Source organism: Natator depressus, chromosome 2 (assembly GCF_965152275.1).
Source record: "Natator depressus isolate rNatDep1 chromosome 2, rNatDep2.hap1, whole genome shotgun sequence".
Lineage (NCBI taxonomy): Eukaryota > Metazoa > Chordata > Testudines > Cheloniidae > Natator > Natator depressus.
This window is the reverse complement of record NC_134235.1, coordinates 36,590,484-36,599,754: the sequence shown is the minus strand read 5'-3', so window position 1 is coordinate 36,599,754 and position 9,271 is coordinate 36,590,484. Positions and strand designations below refer to the sequence as shown.

Sequence of the window (9,271 nt, the reverse complement as noted above, 5' to 3'; positions counted from 1 at the left end):
AGTATATCGACGGAAGAGGATGATTATGGAGAATGATCTTCAAAGGTAAAAAATGAACTTACTGGTTTTGTGTAAAACCATTTAGCGTCAGTGATTATTCAGTAACAGAACTGCAGACTCCACACTAATGATAATGTAATAGAAAATACATAAAAGCATGGGGTAAATAACTAATATGCAAAAAGACATCTGGCCCTTTATGATATCCTACCTCACATTGTCTTTAATCATTACCCAGCAGGCATGTCATGCAGTGTTCGACTTCTTCAACTTCATTTAGGATTTACATGACAAAGTCTTGTCAAAATAGAACCCTACAGGCTGGAAAACAAACTCTTAATTAAAGCACAGTGTTTCTAATTACGTACACCAGGACAAACTCATTACAATGAATGTCATTTTCAATAGTGTCCCGAGAAATGACAAAACAAAGTCATTGTCAAATGCACACCCATCAAATTTATGCCATGCGTGCTCACAGAATTGATAGCGGTTTCCAATTAGAGACACCAGCACAGGCTGCGAGTAGGCCTAATTTAGTGTTGAATGGTACAGTGGTATATCTCTGCACAGCGCTCCCTCCATAATGTGGTGGCAATTGTAACATGCATTATTGTACAAGAAAAGCAGGTTCAAGAGGTAGGGTGGGAGAGGGACAAAAACTAATCTGGGGTTGGAATCTAGCTTCAACTGAAGTCAATGGAGATGTCTTTCCATTGCCTTCAATGGGAGCTGAATCAAAGCCTTGGCTGGTGGAAATCAGATGCATTTTAACAGGAGCAGCTGTCCACCAATATTCAGGTTACAGAAATGTTTCTATCTAATCCCGTTTTCAGCAACTTAGAACTTTTAGAAACTTTCAAGTTCTGCACTGAAATTTTCCAGGCATGGTCTCTGCACAAAGGGTTGCTCAAAGGCAGTTCAATAACTTGAATCTGAAGAGGGTGTAAAAATGCTTCACCATTGCATAAAATAATTACAACTTTTTTTGAATACCTCTACAGCCAAATTGGTTTGGGGAGAAGTTGGAAATTATGATTATTTATTAAGTGCCCGAAGTTTGCTGGGGATGCTGAAGTAGAAGTTCTAATTCACTATAGAGCAGTGGCCTCCAACCTTTTTACACCCCGCCCCTTCCCCAAAGCCCTGCCCTGCTCAGTCCATCCTCCGTCCCCCGTCGCTCACTCTCCCCCACCCTCACTCACTTTCACCAGGCTGGGGTAGGGGGTTGGGGTTCAGGAGGGGGTGCAGGAGGGGTTCGCAGTGTGGGAGAGGGCTCTGGGCTGACCCGGGGCAGAGGATTAGGGTGCAGGAGAGGATGAGGAGTGCAAGCTCTGGGAGGGCATTTGGGTACAGGAGGGGGTTTTGGGCTGGGGCAGAGTGTTGGTGTGAAGGAGGGGGTACAGGATGCTGACTCTGGGAGGGGAGTCAGGTCTGGGATGCAGGAGGGGGTATGGGGTGCTGGCTCTGGGAGGGGGGCTCAGGGCAGCACTTACCTCTGGTGGCTCCCAGTTGGTGATGCAGTGTGGCTGCCACTAAAGCAGGCTCCCTGCCTACCTTGGCCCCACACCGCTCCCGGAAGGGGCCAAAGCGCCCCTGCAGCCCCTGTTTGGGGGGAGGGCAGGAGATATGTGGCTCCGCATGCTGACCCTCTCTGCAAGCACCATCCCCACAGCTCCCGGTCACAGCTCCACATTCCCGGCCAATGGGAGCTGCAGAGGCGGTGCTTGCAGGCAGGAGCGGCACACAGAGGCAGACCCTTGCCCCCTGGGCCACGCTGGCTGCCTCCAGGAGTGACGCAGTGCCAGAGCAGGCAAGGAGCCTGCCTTAGCAGCAGCCCTGCTGCACCGCCAGAAATTGCGATCAACTGGGAGATGAGAAGATGAGAGATGGAGGAATCTGTTTCCCTGTGTAAACAAAATGGCTCATATAAAACACTCAGTGAACAAACTTGTGTTAAGTGTACTCAGCTGGAAACATTTATGCTGTGTTCCTGAAAAATATACTGAGTGTGTATTGATAGACTCCGAGAAGTGACCTGCTTAGGGAAAGTGAGCTGGATGGAGACCTTGTACTGGGAGGCTGCCCCAGGAAGAGTTTTGGAAAATACCCGACGTGGTGCAGCTTCAAAGATAAAATATTTCTCTGCTCAGAACAATTCCTATGAGATCCAGGGATAGGAATCATCTCTGAACTGGGTGACTCAGTAATGTCCAGAGGAGGTGAACCCCCTCAAAAATCACCCCAACCCATTCTTCAATTTGTTGGTGGGATTTTAGCAGACGGCTTTGGAAGCCTCTCTCCTCTTAGCGCATCACAGCTTTGGGGGTGGGGAAACCAACCCAAGCTGCAAGGTGCTCTCTGTCTCTTAGGAATAGGCCCAAAGTCAGGGTCATGGTGAGTTATACTAAAAAACCCTCTTTTTTTGTGTGTGTGTCCTCCCCCAGTTTAATTTTCTACTTTTCTTGCTGGTTCTCAGAACAAGTCACACCCACTCCCCCCTACCAAGGTTGCTTATTATACCATTAGTAATGGGAGGCTGCACCAAAAGTCTCACCAGCCACTAGGGCTAAAAGTGAATGCTGGCTAGCACTGGAAAGCTGGCATTTCTAGCTTGGTCAGGTCTTGGGATGTTGACAACCTACTAGGCAGCTGAGAATGGGGACTCTGGAATGGCTGTAACCGAGGAACTTCTTGGTGCCAACTGGCAGAGGGCACAGGGGGTGCATATAGTTTTAAAGGGATCTCCTGGGTTGGATATATGCATAATAATTCACTAAGAGGTGGCATGAGAGGTCTCTCTAGCAAGACCCAGTAGCCCACTGGTCATCATAATCATTGCAGAATGTATGTACGGATAATATCTAAGGAGTTATGTGCCTATACTGAAAATTATGTTCTTAAGGAAGGTAACCCGGAGGTGAAATGTCTTGGAGAGGTTCCTTTCAGACAGGGGGTAGCAGACAATATCTCCCTGTCTGGTCACTGTGTATTGTGTCCCCAAGTGTATATCTATTTGCATACTGAGCCAGATGCTGATCAAGCAATTGTGAAATCTACAAGAAAGAGATATACAGGAAAAAAAATGCAGGGGGTGGGGAGCGGGTGTGTGTGCACTGCTTATGAATAATGCCAGTGGATTGTTCTGATATGTCTGAGGGTGCAGACACTCAGGATTTTCCACCGAGGAGGCAAGCTGACAGCATGACTTGTCTCATGAATGGAAGGTCACAACCAAGCCTGGCTGTAAAATGCTGGAAGGACTTTGGGTGAACATTGCTCTATAAGACAAGAAAATATCAAGTTAAATAAGTCTAGGTTCTAGAAGATAGCTTATGATGTTATATGTAACAGTTTGCTTCCAATACTTCTAGTTGCTATTACTTGAATCTCTATACTTTGTTAAATGAACTTTTACTTGTTTTCACTATAAACATATCTAAGTGCTGTGTGTTAAGCAGCATGGTGATCCGTGATGGAAATGGTAAACTGGGGTATAGTGCTTCTTTGGAACTGGCAAATCTGTGAATATAGCATGTGTCCAGTGGAACAGGGGCTGCACACTCCAGGGAGACACTTGGAGATCTGAAGGGTTGGTGTATGCCTATCACTAACCAACAGAGAGACAACAGGGCCTGTGAGGTCTACAGGGGCATTGCTTGTGTTGCCTGTGGAGTTGGGGAGCTGACCCCCGGCAGGCACAGACAATGCTTCTTCATGCTATGGGCACGTGGTAGCAAGGGTACTCCCTGGGAAGTGTCACAATGGCACCATATATACTATTGATTTCTAGCCTTGTGGCTTGTCATCTATTGGACCTTAATATAGTCACTGGTCCCATTAATGCATGATCAGTTTTCCCCTGTATCTCCTGATCCGCGGATCACTTTTCACTTTAAGCTTAAGAATTCTGCAACACGGCATTTGTGCTGCGTAAAGATCGAGTGGCATGGTGGCCACTTACCTGCCAGGATGCCAGTGATACTTGAGGGTACTGCACTGATTTACGCCTTATTTACTTATCCTCACACCTGCCTATTTTGCAGGTCTCTTGGGGCCAAATTCTCAAAAGGTCTCAGTCTTATGCATGCAAAGACCTCCATTTATACATGCCAATAGGTATTCCCATGTGCAAATTGTAAGTTAGATGCAAAACAGATAATTATGTATGTGTAGATACCCATTTGCACTCTCAAATGGATGCATGGGCACAAAACAGAGGCCATTTAAAATGTTGCCATTGATGAATAAGAACCCTCCTACTGTTAAAACTAGAAGAGGACAGCATAAAGCAACATAACTTGGGGGAAATAATTTTACTCTTCTGAATGACATGAACACCTGAAAAATATGTTAATATGAGCTAGAGACAACCGACTTACAAAGCATGAACAGTATGAAAATTGAATTAATTTTCCTTTAAGAAAAGATTATTTTCCCTCATTTTCATTTTGTTTTTCTGCCTATTTTCCTGACATGACACACACACAAACTCAAATGCTACCATATTCCTTGTTTGTAAACTCCATAGATCAGTTTCTGATCTTAGTCACAACAATATAAATCTAGAGTAACTCCACTGACTTTACACCAACGTTACTGTGATCAGAATCTGGTCCATCTTCTTATTTCTGTCTTTTCTATTTCTTAATCTCTTTTTTCTTCTTCTTTCCTCTTAGATTATTTTCTCATTCTCACTGCTTTTCCTTTTACTTCCTGTTTGATTCATGCGGTAGAAATTAATTTGTATTTTTAAATTACTGACTCCTCACACTTCCCTTTCTGTTCCCTTATGAAAAGGCAACAGCAAGGTTTCTGTAGCAATTCCTTGAAAAGCTGGTTCCATCTGCTAGAGTTATTAGCTATAAAGTGCCAATTCATCCTTGGGGTAAGAAGGTTCAGTTTGCATTGAGGGTGTGTGAATTTGGTTCATAGGTATTTACCTTTTCACCTCCTGGTATCCATCTATAGGAGATCCCCGTGTTGCAACCTGACTATCAGATACCATCAGGGGCTCTTCTCTTAAAAGAATCCGTGCTGGATGGAACAGGCTTGGTAGTCTATCAAAGTACTGTATGCCTGAGTTCGCTATTTCATAGCTGTGCTTTGGAAAGGATACTCTTCAAGATCAAAACTCTCACATCTTTGAGGAACCTGCTTTAGGTTATAGGAACTTTAGTTCTGTGAATTCAGGTTATTCTCTTCATACTTATGGGTATTAAAGTTGTACAATACGTGTTAGGAGCAAAACTGCTGAAATACGTAATTCTTGCCCACCAAAAATAAACATGCAAGAGAACTGTGCTATTTTGAAAAATTTTAATAATCTGTTCATATTTTCTCCTTTGTTTCACAACATGCAGCTATAATTCAGTGGCACTGGCATTTAAAGTTCTAACTTGTTGACAGGCATTTTGATATGTACAGTAGCATATCAGAGCTAGATTTCTTACAGCTGTTGCATATGACCTTTATTTGGCTACTGCAGAACTGCCTGTTATTCAACCTTTTATAATGTTTTTTGTGAAAGTCACTTAAATGTTCTAGTTCTACGTGCTCTGAAAGAGGAAGTGATTTACCTTGTGCAGTAATGATGGTTCTTTGAGATGTGTCCCCCTATGGTGCTACCCCAAAATTTGGACCCAAGAAACCCCAATAGTGGCCTGCCTGTAACTGTAAACCAATTGTCAATTTGGCCCACTTCAATGGGTAACAAGCAGGGGTGCAAGTAGATTTTAACTCTTACCGGTATGGTACCGACCCCACTCCCCCTCAAAAAATGTTCCGAGACTAGAGCCCTGTGTGGATACAAACTTATACCTGTGGATGTGGATATCCGCGGATAGAAATCAGTGTCCCCTGAGCTGCAGGACTCTCCCAGGAACCGCAGCGGTGAAAAGAGCAGAAAAGTGGGATCGCCACTCCCAGGAGCCAGCGCCCCATACCGGCAGCTTCTCCAGCGCCGCTGTACCACCCCAGCCCGTACACACAGCTGTGTATCCTGTCTGGGGTCTGTACAGCCCCGGCGGATGACAGGGCTGGGGGCAACACTCAGGTTGTGGTCAGCAGTTTCACTGCTTTCTGCTGTCCTTTGATTAGCCTTGTTAGCGGTGGTGGTGTATAACTTGAACCTCATGTTGTCAACAACAGCCTAAATGAATTGTGATGGCTTAATTGTGGGACTTTTCCCAGTGCCTGTCAACCTTGTGTTCTTGAACTTCATAGCCTCTTTGGGTCACTGTGCCTGTTCAGTGTGCAGTCCAGGGATTCTATGTAGGCTCTCGATTCTCTGCAAATAAGTTTTCATCAGGTTGTCTGCTTTTGGGATCATCAGGTCTCGGTCTTGTAAGAGTTCAGACAAATTCATGAGCTCAGCCAGGACATCTAACATATTTTTTACAAAGTTGACCGAACACAGTCTCGAAGGAGACCTTGGAGTTTTGTTCATTCCCTTCTATCTCTTGACTGGTTTTGTGAGGCTCTCTCAAAATGTTTAGCTAATATTGGGTAAGTCGGCCCAGCCTGCACTGACAGCTCTCCAAGTTGAATCTACCCATCATACACTGAAATTTCTGCCGATTTTTTTAAGTATGTTATGCAGTTTGTTGGCATGTGCACTGAGCTCACAGGCATTTTTTGGTGACTGTAAAGCGAGTATAAGCTGTCTAAAAATTCCCTGAAATCGTTTGTACCCCCAGTAATATTGGTGCTTGATCAACGGCCAGTTCAAGTCTATGGTTAAGGCAATGCTACAGTATGAGATGTGGGAAGTCTTTTTGTAGGAGTTTGCTCACCCCAGCTTTGACTCCTAGCATGACATTTGCACCATCACTTCAAAAACTGACAAAGACCTTGGTCGGTAATTCCATAGTGAATCCATAGCGTAGTAAACATTTGATTATGTCTCACTTTATGTTCTCAGCCAATGCGTTGTCTAACTTAATCAAATCCAAAGGAAATGCTACTGAATTCATAACACCGTCAAAACACCGGCTTTTAAAAAATTATAAGTTGATTTTCGAGCAAGAGTAGTAGATTTGTCAACTGGTATAGTGATCTTGGATTTGATCTTGATTATCTGCGAGACAATTTTTTTCTCCATTTCTGCAGAGAGACATGTTCTATGATATCACCGCAGACAGTTCTGCTTTGAAGCAATTCCCCCATCTCCACCCCATTCACTTGTTGCAGGTCAATCAAGCTCTCGTGGTCAGTATATGGCCGATTCATTTTCTCAATGTAGTAAGCCGTCCTGAACACGTGAGCAGTGGTTTCAAATGCTGCTTCTTCACTTTTTGCATTGATGTTGACCAGAATGCCTTTCGTAGCTGTTTCTAGAATTTTTGTCACCTCAGTGTGAGCAGCTGACTTTTTGTGTTCATTAGTTTTTTTTCAAAGTGATGTGAGCTCTGTTTCTTTACTTTTCCCAAAAGATGAAATCTGACATTCAGTCCCTTGCGAAGCGATATTCACACATCGACCTGAGAAAAAGCTTTAAATTGGAAACGTCTCTACATGTTCTACACCCTAGCGTTCCACTGGAAGCAAACAGCCAATAGTTTTTCCTTTGGAATTCGTCAAATTGAACCCTCAACCACACAGCTGGGTATTGCTTTTCATCAGTAGGCTTACCCCTTGATTCAGCAGACCTCTCACCCTCCTCAGGCTGCAGATTTGGCCTTTCTGTGGTTTCATGTGGTATCGGTGACTCATTCATGGCTTTTTTTTTTTTTTTTTTTTTTTTTAGAGGCCCTACTTTCTCCACATTCATCCTCTGCTTTATGCTTGAACATTTTTATTAACATTTGTTGCACTGACATTGTGATTGACCCTTATTAACTACTTAAAAAAACCTGAACTAGCTAGCTAAATTTGGTTTCTCAATTTGACCATCTTCAATTTCACTCACTGCCCAGATTTTTTATTTTCGCGCCATGCAACAGTGGCGTAGATGCCTTACCATGACCATTCGGATTCTAAATCAAGTGTAACTTACACACACAGAGATGACACAGACAATGCAGGCTGTCTCTCGCTTGCTCCTTACAAAGGCACACACGACACACCTAAATAATGGATCTGATTTGATAAACTGTATATCTGGACAGAACGTGTCGGCACTGTAGCTGTCTACTCTCTCAGTCACCTTAAGTCCCAACTCCAAAACTAAACTTAAACTGTGGCTGCAGCCTCCGCCTCACACCTAAATATTCTAACCCCACGTGGTAACCACTGACCCAACCCCCAAGTCATTTACCACCTATCCCCATAGCAACTTGCCCTAACTGACATCAACGCAACCCAATACACAACACCACAACACGTACAAGGGACATATTCTAGCAATTAGCTACATATGCCAGCGCACTTTTCCAATACCCTTATGAGGATAACAAGAGGAACTAGGCCGCAGACTAGTCTTGCACAGCTGCCCTAAAACACTGCACGAAGTGTGTACTGGGACAGCTACGATACCTGGCACATTACACAAAAAACAGTCTATGACAATAGAGCCCTGCGCAGATACAAATTTCTATTGGCGGATGCAGATATCTGTGGATAGAAATGAGTATCTGCTGAACCGCAGGGCTTTCCTGGGAACCACAACGGCAAAAGAAGCAGAACATGGGGCCATCGCTCCCAGAAGCCAGCGCCCCATGCCAGTAGTACAGCTGTGCCAGAGGAGCTGCCCCCAGCCCTGTCCTCTGGCAGAGCCATACAGACCCCAGACAGGGGAGACAGCCCTGTGGTTCAGCAGATACCAATTTCTATCAGCGGATATAAATTTGTATCCGTGAAGGGCTCTACAATTCATTCTTGAAAATGTGTCTTTCCGGTATGGCATACCGGCAATAAATGTCTTAATGGTACGGCGTCCCTGACCATACCGGCTTACTTGCATCACTGGTAACAAGGGGTGGCCCATCCTAGAGGAATTGCTGGGGTTTTACCAGGGTATTTGTCTCTGACTCTCAGAGGACTCCCCAGAATAGATCGGTTCTGCTAACCCATCAGAGGACGTGGATACAGCCTTCCGCTCAAAGGATTGACACTCAACCAGCAATTCTTTGAAAACACAGTAACATTTATTCAAAGAAAATAATTAGTTACAATACTCTTAATAATCAAGAAAGAATACACTGTAATACATGACACAGTTTAACGCAATGGCATAGCATTTAGAAACCATGTACTAAGGCAGGGGTCTCAAACACGTGGCCCGTGGAGTGCATGCGGCCTGCGGGGTTATTTTCTGTGGCCCACCAGCTCC

General features: G+C 44.4%; 1 pseudogene; it reads right to left on the bottom strand.

Annotated features, from left to right (window-relative positions):
- Positions 1-3,039: 3,039 nt before the first annotated feature.
- Positions 3,040-8,618, bottom strand: LOC141981217 (E3 SUMO-protein ligase KIAA1586-like; annotated as a pseudogene).
- Between the last annotated feature and the right edge of the window lie 653 nt (positions 8,619-9,271).